The sequence below is a fragment of the Coregonus clupeaformis genome, chromosome 28, assembly GCF_020615455.1.
Source record: "Coregonus clupeaformis isolate EN_2021a chromosome 28, ASM2061545v1, whole genome shotgun sequence".
Taxonomy (NCBI): Eukaryota; Metazoa; Chordata; class Actinopteri; order Salmoniformes; family Salmonidae; genus Coregonus; species Coregonus clupeaformis.
The window spans coordinates 7,033,512-7,050,814 of record NC_059219.1 but is presented as its reverse complement, the minus strand read 5'-3'; the positions used below and the strand labels follow the sequence as shown (position 1 = coordinate 7,050,814).

Below are 17,303 nucleotides of genomic sequence, written 5' to 3'. Positions count from 1 at the left end.
CTCAAGGACTTTCACATTCTTGTTCTGAAGCAATTCCAGCGTTGCTTTGGCTGTATGCTTGGGGTCATTGTCCTGTTGGAATGTAAATCTTCACCCAAGTCTAAGGTAATTTGCACTCCATTCATTGTTCCCGCTATCCTTACCAGTCTCCCAGTCCCTGCTGCTGAAAAGCATCCCCATAGCATGATGCAGCCACCACCATGCTTCACGGTAGGGATGGTGTTAGGCAGGTGATGAGCTGTGCCTAGTTTTCTCCAGACATAGGGCTTTACATTCAGCCCAAAGTGATCCATTTGTCTCATCAGACCACAGAATCTTCTGCCTTATGCTCAGTCTTTCACGTGCCTTTTTGAAAACTCCAGGCGTGCTGTCATGTGCCTTTTTTCTCAGGAGTGACTTCTGTCTGGCCACACTCCCATAAAGCCCAGATTGGTGAAGTGCTATAGAAACTGTTGTCTTTCTGGCAGGTTCTCCCATCTCAGCCAAGGAACTCTGTAGTTTTGTCAGAGTGGTCATTAGGTTCTTGGTCACCTCCCTGACCAAGGTCCTTCTTGCTCAGTTTGGTCAGACGGCCAGCTCTAGGCAGAGTCTGGGTAGTTCCATATTTTTTCAATTTCCCAATGATGGAGACCACTGTGCTCTTGGAAACTTTCAACACTCTAGAAATTGTTTTATACCCTTCCTCAGATATACAGTGAGGGAAAAAAGTATTTGATCCCCTGCTGATTTTGTACGTTTGCCCACTGACAAAGAAATGATCAGTCTATAATTTTAATGGTAGATTTATTTGAATAGTGAGAGACAGAATAACAACAAAAAAATCCAGAAAAACGCATGTCAAAAATGTTATAAATTGATTTGCATTTTAATGAGGGAAATAAGTATTTGACCCCTCTGCAAAACATGACTTAGTACTTGGTGGTAAAACCCTTGTTGGCAATCACAGAGGTCAGACGTTTCTTGTAGTTGGCCACCAGGTTTGCACACATCTCAGGAGGGATTTTGTTCCACTCCTCTTTGCAGATCTTCTCCAAGTCATTAAGGTTTCGAGCCTGACGTTTGGCAACTCGAACCTTCAGCTCCCTCCACAGATTTTCTATGGGATTAAGGTCTGGAGACTGGCTAGGCCACTCCAGGACCTTAATGTGCTTCTTCTTGAGCCACTCCTTTGTTGCCTTGGCCATGTGTTTTGGGTCATTGTCATGCTGGAATACCCATCCACAACCCATTTTCAATGCCCTGGCTGAGGGAAGGAGGTTCTCACCCAAGATTTGATGGTACATGGCCCCGTCCATCGTCCCTTTGATGCGGTGAAGTTGTCCTGTCCCCTTAGCAGAAAAACACCCCCAAAGCATAATGTTTCCACCTCCATGTTTGACGGTGGGGATGGTGTTCAAGGGGTCATAGGCAGCATTCCTCCTCCTCCAAACACGGCGAGTTGAGTTGATGCCAAAGAGCTCCATTTTGGTCTCATCTGACCACAACACTTTCACCCAGTTCTCCTCTGAATCATTCAGATGTTCATTGGCAAACTTCAGACGGGCCTGTATATGTGCTTTCTTGAGCAGGGGGACCTTGCGGGCGCTGCAGGATTTCAGTCCTTCACGGCGTAGTGTATTACCAATTGTTTTCTTGGTGACTATGGTCCCAGCTGCCTTGAGATCATTGACAATATCCTCCCGTGTAGTTCTGGGCTGATTCCTCACCGTTCTCATGATCATTGCAACTCCACGAGGTGAGAACTTGCATGGAGCCCCAGGCCGAGGGAGATTGACAGTTCTTTTGTGTTTCTTCCATTTGCGAATAATCGCACCAACTGTTGTCACCTTCTCACCAAGCTGCTTGGCGATGGTCTTGTAGCCCATTCCAGGCTTGTGTAGGTCTACAATCTTGTCCCTGACATCCTTGGAGAGCTCTTTGGTCTTGGCCATGGTGGAGAGTTTGGAATCTGATTAATTGATTGCTTCTGTGGACAGGTGTCTTTTATACAGGTAACAAGCTGAGATTAGGAGCACTCCCTTTAAGAGTGTGCTCCTAATCTCAGCTCGTTACCTGTATAAAAGACACCTGGGAGCCAGAAATCTTTCTGATTGAGAGGGGGTCAAATACTTATTTCCCTCATTAAAATGCAAATCAATTTATAAAATTTTTGACATGCGTTCTTCTGGATTTTGTTGTTGTTATTCTGTCTCTCACTGTTCAAATAAACCTACCATTAAAATGATAGACTGATCATTTCTTTGTCAGTGGGCAAACGTACAAAATCAGCAGGGGATCAAATACTTTTTTCCCTCACTGTATGCCTCATCACAATTATATCTTTGATCTACAGACAGTTCCTTGGACTTCATGGTATAGTTTCTGCTCTGACATGCACAGTCAACTGTGGGACCTTATATGGACAGGTGTGTTTCTTTCTAAATCATGTCCAAACAATTGAATTGGCCAAGGGTGGACTCCAATCAAGTTGTAGTGACATCTCAAGGATGATCAAAGGAAATTGTATGCACCTGAGCTCAATATGGTGTGTCATAGCAAAGGGGTGTGAATACTTATGTAAATGAGATTTGTATTTGACTTTCAATAAATTTGCAGACATTTCAAAAACATGTTTTCACTTTGTCATTATGGGGTATTGTGTGTAGATGGGTTATTTAATTTTTTGCAATTCAGGCAAAATGTGGAATAAGTCGAGGGGTATGAATACTTTCTGAAGGCGCTGTAAGAACTTGACTTTGATTAGGCACAATATATACATATTTCTGGATGTATCATTTTGTTTTGTTATTGTCCTGTGTTGGTATATCTAAGTGTTTCTTTAAAAGAAATAAATACAAAATTTAAACAAGAAACCCGATAGAGAGATATGCCTACAGATGCAGAAGAGGCTTTGTATTTTGCTTGACCAGTAATAGTTTTTTTTCTGCAGTCTACCAGTTTAATAACGTGTTGTGATTATTTTACTCTTTCTAAAGCAGCTAATCTCGGCACTCAAATCTCATGTGCACGCTGGAAACTGGATTATTTTGTTCCGAGAGACTACCGAGCCAAACGCACTGCACCACTCAGTGTTCAAGTTGAAATTTATAGACTAGGTGGCTATATGGGACTCTTATTGAAATACACTATGCAGTGCATTCGGAAAGTATTCAGACCCATTGACTTTTTCCAGATTTTGTTACGTTACAGCCTTATTCTAAAATGGATTAAATCGTTTTTTCCCCTCAATCTACACACAATACCCCATAATGACAAAGCAAAAACTGGTTTGTAGAATTTTTTGCAGATTTATTAAAAATAAACGGAAATATCACATTTACATAAGTATTCAGACCCTTTACTCAATACTTTGTTGAAGAACCTTTGGCAGCAATAACAGCCTTGAGTCTTCTTGGGTATGACGCTACAAGCTTGGCACACCTGTATTTGGGGAGTTTCTTCCATTCTTCTCTGCAGATCCTCTCAGATCCGCTCTCAGATCCGCTCTGTCCGGTTGGAATGGGAGCGTCGCTGCACAGCTATTTTCTCTCCAGAGATGTTCGATCGGGTTCAAGTCCGGGCTCTGGCTGGGCCACTCGAGGACATTCAGAGACTTGTCCCGAAGCCACTCCTGCGTTGTCTTGACTGTGTGCTTAGGGTTGTTGTCCTGTTGGAAGGTGAACCTTCGTCCCAGTCTGAGGTCCTGAGCACTCTGGAGCAGGTTTTCATCAATGATCTCTCTGTACTTTGCTCCGTTCATCTTTCCCTCGATCCTGACTAGTCTCCCAGTCCCTGCCGCTGAAAAACATCCCCACAGCATGATGCTGCCACCACCATGCTTCACCGTAGGGATGGTGCCAGGTTTTCTCCAGACGCTTGGCATTCAGGCCAAAGAGTTCAATCTTGGCTTCATCAGACCAGAGAATCTTGTTTCTTATGGTCTGAGAGTCCTTTAGGTGCCTTTTGGCAAACTCCAAGCGGGCTGAGGAGTGGCTTTCGTCTGGTCACTCTACCATAAAGGCCTGATTGGTGGAGTGCTGCAGAGATGGTTGTCCTTCTGGAAGGTTCTCCCATCTCCACAGAGGAACTCTGGAGCTATGTCAGAGTGACCATCGGGTTCTTGGTCACCTCCCTGACCAAGGCCCTTCTCCCCCGATTACTCAGTTTGGCTGGGTTGCCAGCTCTAGGAAGAGTCTTGGTGGTTCCAAACTTCTTCCATTTAAGAATGACGGAGGCCACTGTGTTCTTAATATAATAATAATATGCCATTTAGCAGACGCTTTTATCCAAAGTCATGCGTGCATACATTTTTGTGTATGGGTGGTCCCGGGGATCGAACCCACTACCTTGGCGTTACAAGCGCTGTGCTCTACCAGCTGAGCTACAGAGGACCACAATGCTTGAGGACCTTCAATGTAGAAATGTTTTGGTACCCTTCCCCAGGTCTTTGCCTAGACACAATCCTGTCTCGTGGCTTCCTTTGACCTCATGGCTTGTTTTTTGCTCTGACATGCACTGTCAACTGTGGGACCTTTATATAGACAGGTGTGTGCCTTTCCAAATCATGTCCAATCAATTGAATTTACCACAGGTGGACTCCAATCAAGTTGTAGAAACATCTCAGGGATGATCAATGGAAACAGGATGCACCTGAGCCCAATTTTGAGTCTCATAGCAAAGGGTCTGAATACTTAAGTAAATAAGGTAGGTTTTTTATTTTTAATACATTTGCAAAAATGTCTAAAAACCTGTTTTCGCTTTGTCATTATGGGGTATTGTGTGTAGATTAGATGTTATTTAATCAATTTTAGAATAAGGCTGTAACGTAACAAAAGTGGAAAAAGTCAAGGGGTCTGAATACTTTCCGAATGCACTGTATATACAAAAGTATGTGGACACCCCTTCAAATTCGTGAATTCGGCCACACCCGTTGCTGACAGGTCTATAAAATCGAGCACACAGCCATGCAATCTCCATAGATACTCATTGGCATTACTGAAGAGCTCAGTGACTTTCAATGTGGCGCTGTCATAGGATGCCACCTTTCCCACAAGTCAGTTCGTCAAATTTCTGCCCTGCTAGAGCTGCCCTGGTCAACTGTAAGCGCTGTTATTGTGAAGTGGAAATGTCTAGGAGCAACAACAGCTCAGCCGCGAAGTGGTAGGCCACACAAGAACGGGACCACGAGTGCTGAAGTGCGTAGCGCGTAAAAATCGTTTGTTGCAACACTCCCTACTGAGTTCCAAACTGCCTCTGGAAGCAACGTCAGCACAATAACTGTTTGTCAGGAGCTTAATGAAATGGGTTTCTAAGGCCAGGCAGCCGCACACAAGCCTAAGATCACCCTACGCAATGCCATACGCCGGCTGGAGTGGTGTAAAGCTTGCTGCCATTGGACTCTGGTGCAGTGGAAACGCCTTCTCTGGAGTGATGAATCACGCTTCACCATCTGGCAGTCCGACGGATGAATCTGGGTTTGGCCGATGCCAGGAGAACGCTACCTGCCCCAATGCATAGTGCCAACTGTGCATTTGGTATAGGAGTAATAATGTAGGGCTGTTTTTCATGGTTTGGGCTAGGCCCCTTAGTTCCAGTGAAGGGAAATCTTAATGCTACAGCATACAATGACATTCAAGATGATTCCGTGCTTCCAACTTTATGGTAACAGTTTGGGGAAGGCCCTTTCCTGTTTCAGCATGACAATGCCCCCATGCACAAAGCGAGGTCCATACAGAAATGGTTTGTCGATCGGTGTGGAAGAACTTGACTGGCCTGCACAGAGCCCTGACCTCAACTCAATTGAACACCTTTGGGATGAATTGGAACGCCGACTGCGAGCCAGGCCTAATCGCCCAACATCAGTGCCTGACCTCACTAATGCTTGTGGTTGAATGGAAGCAAGACCCTGCAGCAATGTTCCAACATCTAGTGGAAAGTCTTCCCAGAAGAGTGAAGGTTGTTATAGTAGCAAACGTGGGACCAACTCCATATTAATGCCCATGATTTTGGAATGAGATGTTAAACGAGCAGGTGTCCACACACATTTGGTCATGTAGTGTATTTAGTCAATGCATGTTACTAGAAGATAAGATTGCGTGATGATGTGAAGGAATGAGGAACATTCCATCTGTCTCTTCCAAATATGCTAATGTTTATGAATTTGCAAGAGCCAATAGTGGCAGGAAATCACCCGTTCTTTTTTGTATTTGACCCAGGTTAGCTGCCCCCCCTCCACAAGCTGCTGCCCCCCCTCCCTCCCCAGAAGATATTATAGTGAACATTGACTGCCTGCTGCAGCTGTTTCAGTGGTGTGAGCAGTGCATGCGTGAGAGTGTGATCCAGACGCAGGGAGACAGGACGTGCCTCTCTGTGACCCAACACTGCCAGAGCTGCAACCACCTCAGGACATGGGCAAGCAACGTGTCTGCTGTCCAGACACACAGAGGAAATGGGGAGGAGCCACAGAACACCCAGGTGGGTATTTAAGGATTAACAGTTGATATTGTGAAATAACTAACTTCAGTTATTTCTATTCTGTGGTATCTCTAGTTATTTTATTAAAAATAAAAGACAGAATTATAACTCCAATAATGGTGTATTCCTTGCTTAGGTTGCGGATGTGCAAGTGGCCCTTCCGTCTGAGGACGCATATGAGGCCCTGGCGCTGACTGGCTCTCTGGAGATGGAGGTGACTGTAGACCAGCCACCAAGACCAGGGGGAAGTGGTACGTCCTTGGTGAGGGAGAAGGAGGGGAACAAAGGAGCAGAGGAGAGCAAGAAAGTGACTGAGGTGGTGTTGGACAGTGCACAAAGCCAGGAGGAGAATGACCTGGTGTTGGACAGTGAGACGGACAGTGCACAAAGCCAGGAGGAGAATGGCCTGTCCTCACAGGAGAATGAGGGAGGAGAGGAGAGAAGGGGAAAGTCCCTAGGAGGTAAACAACAGGAGAATGGTGCTGAGCAGCAGGCCTCTATTGAGGTGACAATATACTCTATAGAGCCTGAGGACTCTGAAAGCCAAACCTCTCAGATAGACAGAGAAGGAGAGAAGAAGCAGGTGGCTGCAGATGGGTGTGAGGGGGAGGGTGGTGAGTGTGAGATGGAGGGTGAAGAGACAGATGAGGAAGAGGGACAGAGAGAGAATGACTCTGAATTTGACCCAGAGGAGGAGGAGAAGGAAGAGGGACTGATAGAGAGTGACTCTGACTTTGACCCAGAAGAGAAGAAACCAACGGGTAGTAGGTTGAGAGGCAGGGGGAGAGGCAGGGGGAGAGGGGGGAGAGGCAGGGGGAGAGGGGGGAGCGGAGGAGGAGGAGGAGGAGGAGGAAGGCAATTGCAGCAGCCTACAGGAGAGAGTGGTTTGGACGTGTCTGCTGAAGACTCTGATGGATCATCTTCATCATCACCCCAGAGAGACCAGCAGGACCAGGAGTCGTTCAGCGGTGCCGCTGGAGAACTGGGCTCTGGAAACGTTGCCAGCATCCGGCAGAAATTCAAATACTCCAAAAAACATAATATGGTCCTCTGTCCTGAATGTGGCGTCCTGTACACCACCAGGCTGAAACACCATAAGTGTGAACACAAGTTCATGGTCCGCTGTCCAGACTGTGGGCAGGGTTGTGCGAGTGAACTCGGCCTCAAGCAGCACCGGAGGCTACACCGTCAGGACCTTATGTTTCCCTGTAAGTTCTGCCTCCAATCCTTCAGGACGCGGCCGGACAAGCTGACCCACGAGAAGACCCACAGATTCAAAAGATTAAAAGGTCACAGATGCTACAGCTGCTCAGAGTGCCCACTGAAGTTTGACAACATCCTCATACGGAATCGCCATCTCAGAGAGCATGAGTCCAAGAGACACATCTGCCACACATGTTACAAGGAATTCGCCAAAGGTCACCTCCTGGAGAGGCATGAGCTGTCCCACAGTGACGACAAGCCCTTCAAGTGCCAGGTCTGGAGGGAGGGGCAGGGTTTCAATTACATGCAACTGAAGTGTCTGTTTCAATTACTTATTTTGAAGAGGGCTATTTACTATAAACAAGAAGCTTCACATTTTTATTTAAACCAGAATTATTGTATTTACATGGTCCATGTTGCTCTTTCCTGGGTGCCAGGTGTACCAGCGTGCCTTTGCCCAGCTCAGCCAGCTGAAGTCCCACCTGCGCGTCCACACTGGGGAGAGGCCCTTCCAATGCCAGCGCTGCGACAAGAGCTTCAACCACAACGTCAGCCTCAAGAACCACGTCACACGCTACCACAGCCAAGACTCAGGGCTGGACCCTGATGAAGGACCAGGAGTTGGGGAGAGGGGGGAGACAGATGGCAGGACTGTGCAGGAGGGAGGGGAGGTGGGGCAGAGGAAGCCTTGGCATCAGGTAGAGATAACCTTCTGGACTGAGTGGGAGATGTGGGCTGGAGGAGAGGGAGCAAAGAGAGTGGAGGAGAAACAGAGGAAGAGGAAGCGCCAGCGCAATGATGATCCTGAGGAGGAGGAGGAGGAGGAGGAGAGGCAGCGAGAGAGTGACCCAGAGGAGGAGAAGATGATGGGGAGTAGTAAAGGGAGAGGAAGAGGAGGGGGGAGAGGAAGAGGAGGTAGTCACTAGCAGAGGCCTACAGGACAGACTAGTTGAAGGCACTGCTGTTGGAGAGCTGGGTGGACAGAGAGACAAAGGTTGTATTCATTAGTGCACACCGTAGCAAAACGTTTTGTAACCAATAATGAAAACAAGCGTTTGTTATTGGGCAAGTTCAGGTACTGCCTCACCATTTTGGCCCGTATGCTTCTGATTTGTTCCTAGTGAATATGACTCAAGACTAAGAGCAGGAAACATCTCCTGGCACTAGAATTAGTTATCCTCATGTTCTGTCTTTGAACTTTGAACTGTTCTGGATTCCCAGAACCTGATTGAAACCTAATCCTGGACTAAAATGCAGTTCAATGGATATGCTTTCAATTGCAGGACTAGGCATAATCTGTGTCTGGGGAAACCTTTCCTTTAGGCTTTATATATATATATATTTTACTAAAACACAGTTCTGGTAAAACCCATTGTTCATTAAATGTGTAATGTTGCCTTAAAATCATGCTGTTTTTGTACTCTGTATGGTGTCAGACCTTATTTTTGGTGTGTTTATCCAAAAACCCTCAAACCCCCATTCCTTTCCCAATAGGCAGTTGGCCTCCGTTAGTGCCTACAAAAATACGACATTACTATTGCTCTCTATTGAACGTTGAGATTTCCAAAAAGCCAGTCTCTTTGGCAAATGACAGGAGTAGCAAGGAGTGGAATGTTAGCTAAAAAGACTGGTACCCAGACTAGCAGTGTGCACCCTTCCAGTTTGTTTGTCAACTCATAGAAGTAGTAGAAGAAGAAAGTGGACTACATCAAAATGTAGATGGCCTCATTGACGCTACCAATGCTCTCACAGACGCCATAATGGGACAGACAATGATGATATGTCCAGCTAAGACTATGGGAGAATCTCAATTGCATACACCTCCGTCCTCGCACCTTCTCAAAACCCATTGGAGGAGAAGGTCAGTGGGATGGGACTTCAGGCTTTCTCATCCAATGGGTTTTGAGAAGGAGGCGAGGCGAGAGGACGTGAGGAGTATGCAATTGAGATTCTTCCTATGAGTTATCCTCATGTTCTGTCTTTGACCTTTGAATTGTTCCGGCTTGCCAGAACCTGATTGAACCTAGTCCTGGACTAAAATGCAGTTCAATGGACATGCTTTTCATTGCAGGACTAGGCATAATCTGTCTGGGAAACTCGTCCTTGAGGTTTTATATATATATATTTTTTTTACTATACGCAGTTATGGTACAACCCATTGTACATTAAATGTGTAACGTTAAAATGCTGTTTCTGTACGGTGTCATGATCATCACTGATCACACCTAGTTTGTGTGATGTTTCATATACACTGTAATGGCAGGTCATGCACAAGGATCTAATATTGAATGCACCAGGATCTGATTTTGCAACCCAGGTACGAGCAACATTTGGGCCTCGGCAGTACTGCACCTCAGTTTAACACTTTAATAATGATTAAATATAATATTTAATTAATGTAAAGATAAAAAATATAATTGATGTTATAAGACGAATCTCAGTCGGAGTTAGATATCCATGGAAGAATGAATAAGCAAAGTCCGGTAAAGTGTAATAAATTCACCATTTAACGCATGCGCAGTGTCCTCTTTTCCGGGTCTTGGCAGTCTGTTTACTGGGGGAAAGGTGACGAGAAGTGCTACATACACCACGAGATGGACAACATAACAGTACTGTCGCCTTCTTCCGCAGTGTAGATAATATCCGCAACATAATTTTTATTTTGCATGGAAGACATATCGGAATTCGCAAAATACTAAGGTAAATTTGCTTGTCATGTTTGTGGGATTAAGAAACCGCGCTTCGATCGGACTGCAAACTGAATCTGACCAAAATTGCCTTCAGAAAGTATTCATACCTCTTAATTTATTCCACATTTTGTTGTGTTGCAGCCTGAATTAAAAATGTTTTAAATATTCTCACCCATCTACACACACAATACCCCAATGACAAAGTGAAAGTGTTTTTATAATTCTTTGCAGATTTATTGAAAATGAAATACAGACCTAATTTACATAAGTATTCACCCCCATGGCAGTATCAGCTTTGCACATCTGGATTTGGGTATTTTCTCCCATTCATCCTTGCAGAATTTCTCAAACTAGATTGGGAGTGGCTTTGAACAGCAATTTCAGTCTTTCCACAGATTTTCAATGGGATTAAAGTCTGGGATTTGGCTGGCCCCTCAAGGACTTTAACATTCTTGTTCTGAAGCCATTCCAGCATTGCTTTGGCTGTATGTTTGGGGTCATTGTCCTGTTGGAACGTAAATCTTCGCCCCAGTCTAAGGTAGTTTGCACTCTGAAGCAGGTTCTCGTCAAGGATTTGGCTCCATTCATTGTTCAATCTGTCTTCACCAGTCTCGGTCCCTGCCGCTGAAAAGCATTCCCATAGCATGATGCTGCCACCACAATGCTTCACAGTAGGGATGATGTTAGACGGGTGATGAGCTAGCTGTGCCTGGTTCTCCAGACATAGCGCTTTGCAATCAGGCCAAAGAGTTACATTTTTATCTCATCAGACTAGAGAATAGTTTGATCTATGCTCTGTCTTTTACATGCCTTTTTGCAAACTCCAGGCCTGCTGTCATGTGCCTTTTTTAATCAGGAGTGGCTTCAGTCTGGCCACTCTCCCATAAAGCCCAGATTGGTGAAGTGCTATAGAAACTGTTGTCTTTCTGGCAGGTTCTCCCATCTCAGCCAAGGAACTCTAGTTCTGTCAGTTGTCATTCTTGCCTGGTTGCTTAGTTTGGTCGAACGGTCAGTTTAGGCAGAGTCTGGGTAGTTCCAAATGTTTTCCATTTCCCAATGATGGAGACCACTGTGCTCTTGGAAACTTTCAACACTCTAGAAATAGTTTTATACCCTTCCCCAGATATATGCCTCATCACAATTCTATCTCGGAGATGTACAGACAGTTCCTTGGACTTCATGGTATAGTTTCTGCTCTGACATGCACTGTCAACTGTGGGACCTTATATAAACCGGTGTGTTTCTTTCTAAATCAGGTCCAAACAATTGAAATGGCCACAGGTGGACTCAAGGATGAGCAAAGGAAATTGGATGCACCTGAGCTGATTTGGAGTGTCATAGCAAAGGGGTGTGAATACTTACTTAAATTAGATTTCTGTATTCCTTTTTCAATAAATTTGCAAATTCTAAAAACATGTTTTCACTTTGTCATTATGGGGTATTGTGTGTGTGTGTGTGTGTGTGTGTGTAAATGGGTAAAACATATTTAATCCATTTTGAATTTAGGCTGTAACAAAATGTGGAATAAGTTAAGGGGTATGAATACTTTCTGAAGGGTGAAAGCAATACAAGAGCCTGTTAGTGTACTTGTTTCTGCAGAAAGCAGAACTGGCTAGCTAACTATGTTTGATCATATGGTTATGTAGCCAGATTATTTATATCAAATAACATTTTATTGGTCACATACACATATTTAGCAGATGTTATTGCGGGTGTAGCGGAATGCTTGTGTTCCTAGCTCCGACAGTGCAGTAGTATCTAACAATACACACATCTAAAAGTAAAGAAATGGAATTAAGAAATATATAAATATTAGGACGAGCAATGTCGGAGTGGCATTGACTAAATACAGTAGAATAAAATACAGTATATAGATATGAGATGAGTAAATCAGTATGTAAACATTATTAAAGTGACTAGTGTTCCATTATTTAAAGTGGCCAGTGATTCCATGTCTATGTATATAGGGCAGCAGCCTCTAAGGTGCAGGGTTGAGTAACCGAGTGGTAGCCAGCTAGTGATGGCTATTTAACAGTCTCATGACCTTGAGATAGAAGCTGTTTTTCATTCTCTCGGTCCCAGCTTTGATGCACCTGTACTGACCTCGCCTTCTGGATGATAGCGGGGTAAACAGGCCGTGGCTCGGGTGGTTCCTGTGACATCGGGTGCTGTAGGTGTCCTGGAGGGCAGGCAGTGTGCCCCAAGCTGATGCGTTGGGCAGACCGTACCATCCTCTGGAGAGCCCTGCGGTTGCGGGCGGTGCAGTTGCCGTACCAGGTGGTGATACAGCCCGACAGGAAGCTCTCAATTGTGCATCTGTAAAAGTTTGAGGGTCTTAGGGGCCAAGCCGAATTTCTTCCGCCTCCTGAGGTTGAAGAGGCGCAGTTGCGCCTTCTTCACCACACTGTCTGTGTGGGTAGACCATTTCAGATTGTCAGTGATGTGCACGCCAAGGAACTTGAAGCTTTCCACCGTCTCCACTGCGGTCTCGTCGATGTGGATGGGGGCGTGCTCCCTCTGCTGTTTCCTGAAGTCCAAGATCAGCTCCTTCGTTTTGTTGACGTTGAAGGAGAGGTTATTTTCCTGGCCCCACTCTGCCAGGGCCCTCACCTCCTCCCTGTAGGCTGTCTCATCATTGTTGGTAATCAGGCCTACTACTGTTGTGTTGTCTGCAAACTTGATGATTGAGTTGGAGGCGTGTGTGGCCACGCAGTCATGGGTGAGTAGGGAGTACATGAGGGGGCTGAGCACGCACCCTTGTGGGGCCCCTGTGTTGAGGATCAGCGAAGTAGAAGTGTTTCCTACCTTCACCACCTTGGGGCGGCCTGTCAGGAAGTCCAGGACCCAGTTGCACAGGCCGGGGTTCAGACCCAGGGCCCAAGCTTAATGATGAGGTTGGAGGGTACTATGGTGTTGAAGGCTGAGCTATAGTCAATGAACAGCATTCTGACGTAGGTATTCCTCTTGTCCAGATGGGATAGGGCAGTGTGCAGTGCAATGGCGATTGCATCGTCTGTGGCTCTATTGGGGCGATAAGCAAATTGAAGTGGGTCTAGGGTGTCAGGTAAGAGAGAGGTGATATGATCCTTAACTAGCCTCTCAAAGCACTTAATGATGACAGAAGTGGGTGCTACGGAGCGATAGTCATTTAGTTCAGTTACCTTTTGCTTTCTTGGGTACAGGAACAATGGCGGACATCTTGAAGCAAGTGGGGACAGCGGACTGGGATGGGGAGAAATTGAATATGTATGTAAACACTCCAGCCAGCTGGTCTGCACGTGTTCTGAGGACGGGGCTAGGGATGCCGTCTGGGCCGGCAGCCTTGCGAGGATTAACATGCTTAAATGTCTTACTCACGTCGGCCACGGAGAACGAGAGCCCACAGTATTCTACAATGTAAAGAATAGTAAAAATAAAGAAAAACCCTTCAATGAGTAGGTGTGTCCAAACCTTTGACTGGTAGTGTGTGTATGTGTATCCAAACCTTTGACTGGTAGTGTGTGTATGTGTGTATATATATATATATATATATATACAGTGGGGGGAAAAAAGTATTTAGTCAGCCACCAATTGTGCAAGTTCTCTCACTTAAAAATATGAGAGAGGCCTGTAATTTTCATCATAGGTACACGTCAACTATGACAGACAAAATGAGGAAAAAAAATCCAGAAAATCACATTGTAGGATTTTTTATGAATTTATTTGCAAATTATGGTGGAAAATAAGTATTTGGTCAATAGCAAAAGTTTCTCAATACTTTGTTATATACCCTTTGTTGGCAATGACACAGGTCAAACGTTTTCTGTATGTCTTCATAAGGTTTTCACACACTGTTGCTGGTATTTTGGCCCATTCCTCCATGCAGATCTCCTCTAGAGCAGTGATGTTTTGGGGCTGTCGCTGGGCAACACGGACTTTCAACTCCCTCCAAAGATTTTCTATGGGGTTGAGATCTGGAGACTGGCTAGGCCACTCCAGGACCTTGAAATTCTTCTTACGAAGCCACTCCTTTGTTGCCCGGGCGGTGTGTTTGGGATCATTGTCATGCTGAAAGACCCAGCCACATTTCATCTTCAATGCCCTTGCTGATGGAAGGAGGTTTTCACTCAAAATCTCACGATACATGGCCGCATTCTTTCCTTTACACGGATCAGTCGTCCTGGTCCCTTTGCAGAAAAACAGCCCCAAAGCATGATGTTTCCACCCCCATGCTTCACAGTAGGTATGGTGTTCTTTGGATGCAACTCAGCATTCTTTGTCCTCCAAACACGACGAGTTGAGTTTTTACCAAAAAAGTTATATTTTGGTTTCATCTGACCATATGACATTCTCCCAATCCTCTTCTGGATCATCCAAATGCACTCTAGCAAACTTCAGACGGGCCTGGACATGTACTGGCTTAAGCAGGGGGACACGTCTGGCACTGCAGGATTTGAGTTCCTGGCGGCGTAGTGTGTTACTGATGGTAGGCTTTGTTACTTTGGTCCCAGCTCTCTGCAGGTCATTCACTAGGTTCCCCCGTGTGGTTCTGGGATTTTTGCTCACCGTTCTTGTGATCATTTTGACCCCACGGGGTGAGATCTTGCGTGGAGCCCCAGATTGAGGGAGATTATCAGTGGTCTTGTATGTCTTCCATTTCCTAATAATTGCTCCTAGAGTTGATTTCTTCAAACCAAGCTGCTTACCTATTGCAGATTCAGTCTTCCCAGCCTGGTGCAGGTCTACAATTTTGATTCTGGTGTCCTTTGACAGCTCTTTGGTCTTGGCCATAGTGGAGTTTGGAGTGTGACTGTTTGAGGTTGTGGACAGGTGTCTTTTATACTGATAACAAGTTCAAACAGGTGCCATTAATACAGGTAACGAGTGGAGGACAGAGGAGCCTCTTAAAGAAGAAGTTACAGGTCTGTGAGAGCCTGAAATCTTGCTTGTTTGTAGGTGACCAAATACTTATTTTCCACCATAATTTGCAAATAAATTCTTTAAAAATCCTACAATGTGATTCTCTGGATTTTTTTTTCTCAATTTGTCTGTCATAGTTGACGTGTACCTATGATGAAAATTACAGGCCTCTCTCATCTTTTTAAGTGGGAGAACTTTCACAATTGGTGGCTGACTAAATATTTTTTTCCCCCACTGTATATATATACAGTTGAAGTCGGAAGTTTACATACACTTAGGTTGGAGTCATTAAAACTCGTTTTTCAACCACTCCACAAATTTCTTGTTAACAAACTATCGTTTTGGCAAGTCGGTTAGGACATCTACTTTGTGCATGACACAAGTAATTTTTCCAACAATTGTTTACAGACACATTATTTCATTTATAATTCACTTTATCACAATTCCAGTGGGTCAGAAGTTTACATACACTAAGTTGACTGTGCCTTTAAACAGCTTGGAAAATTCCAGAAAATGATGTCATGGCTTTAGAAGCTTCTGATAGGCTAATTGACATCATTTGAGTGAATTGGAGGTGTACCTGTGGATGTATTTCAAGGCCTACCTTCAAACTCAGTGCCTCTTTGCTTGACATCATGGGAAAATCAAAAGAAATCAGCCAAGACCTCAGAAAAAGAATTGTAGACCTCCACAAGTCTGGTTCATCCTTGGGAGCAATTTCCAAATGCCTGAAGTTACCACGTTCATCTGTACAAACAATAGTACGCAAGTACAACCACCATGGGACCACACAGCCATCATACCGCTCAGGAAGGAGACGCGTTTTGTCTCCTAGAGATGAACGTACTTTGGTGCAAAAAGTGCAAATCAATCCCATAACAACAGCAAAAGACCTTGGAAAGATGCTGGAGGAAACAGGTACAAAAGTATCTATATCCACAGTAAAACGAGTCCTATATTGACATAACCTGAAAGGCCGCTCAGCAAGGAAGAAGCCACTGCTCCAAAACCGCCATAAAAAATCCAGACTACGGTTTGCAACTGCACATGGGGACAAAGATCGTACTTTTTGGAGAAATGTCCTCTGGTCTAATGAAACAAAAATAGAACTGTTTGGCCATAATGACCATCGTTATGTTTGAAGGAAAAAGGGGTTGCTTGCAAGCCGAAGAACACCATCCCAACCGTGAAGCATGGCGGTGGCAGCATCATGCTGTGAGGGTGCTTTGCTGCAGGAGGGACTGGTGCACTTCACAAAATAGATGGCATCATGAGGAAGGAAAATTATGTGGATATATTGAAGCAACATCTCAAGACATCAGTCAGGAAGTTAAAGCTTGGTCGCAAATGGGTCTTTCAAATGGACAATGACCCCAAGCATACTTGCAAAGTTGTGACAAAATGGCTTAAGGACAACAAAGTCAAGGTATTGGAGTGGCCATCACAAAGCCCTGAAATAAATCATTCTCTCTACTATTATTCTGAGATTTCACATTCTTAAAATAAAGTGGTGTTCCTAACTGACCTAAGACAGGGAATTTTTACTAGGATTAAATGTCAGGAATTGTGAAAAACTGAGTTTAAATGTATTTGGCTAAGGTGTATGTAAACTTCCGACTTCAACTGTATATATATATATATATATATATATATATATATATAATACACAACGAGCAAAGTGATCATGCAGTTTTTATGTGGCTATGAAAGTGAACTGTGTTTGCGTGTGATCAGGGGTGTATTCATTCCGCCGATTCTGTGGGAAAAAAAATCTTAAACGGAAGAAAACGGAACGAAACGGGGATAAACAAATTCCTGAGTTTGTTCAATAAAAACTCTCATTTGCAACTGTTGGACTAATGATTACGCCCTAGATCAGTTAAATGCAGGCAAGAGTTAGCAAGGCAGTATTGAATGTGTCACTGTCTGTCACCTTGATTACTCAATTCTCTCGACCTGTGCACCTACGTTGTAAACTTTCATTCATAGGCTAGGTTGTAGCAACCTCATGATGGGTACAGGAAAAATGTGAGTATCATGTAGTAGCCCAAACCTTTC

General features: G+C 44.6%; 1 protein-coding gene across 3 annotated transcripts in view; it reads left to right on the top strand.

Moving 5' to 3' along the window:
• LOC121542675 (acyl-CoA-binding domain-containing protein 7-like) overlaps positions 1-17,303 on the top strand; it is a 43,017-nt gene that overhangs the window by 18,364 nt on the left and 7,350 nt on the right. For 2 of the 3 annotated variants that reach the window (XM_045208532.1, XM_041852160.2), the window contains exon 1: positions 10,207-10,356. The exons of the other annotated variant lie outside the window; for it this stretch is intronic. The gene's annotated coding sequence lies outside the window, so the exon portion shown is untranslated. Of the gene's footprint in view, positions 1-10,206; positions 10,357-17,303 lie in introns of those variants that run through there. 3 annotated transcript variants of the gene reach the window in all.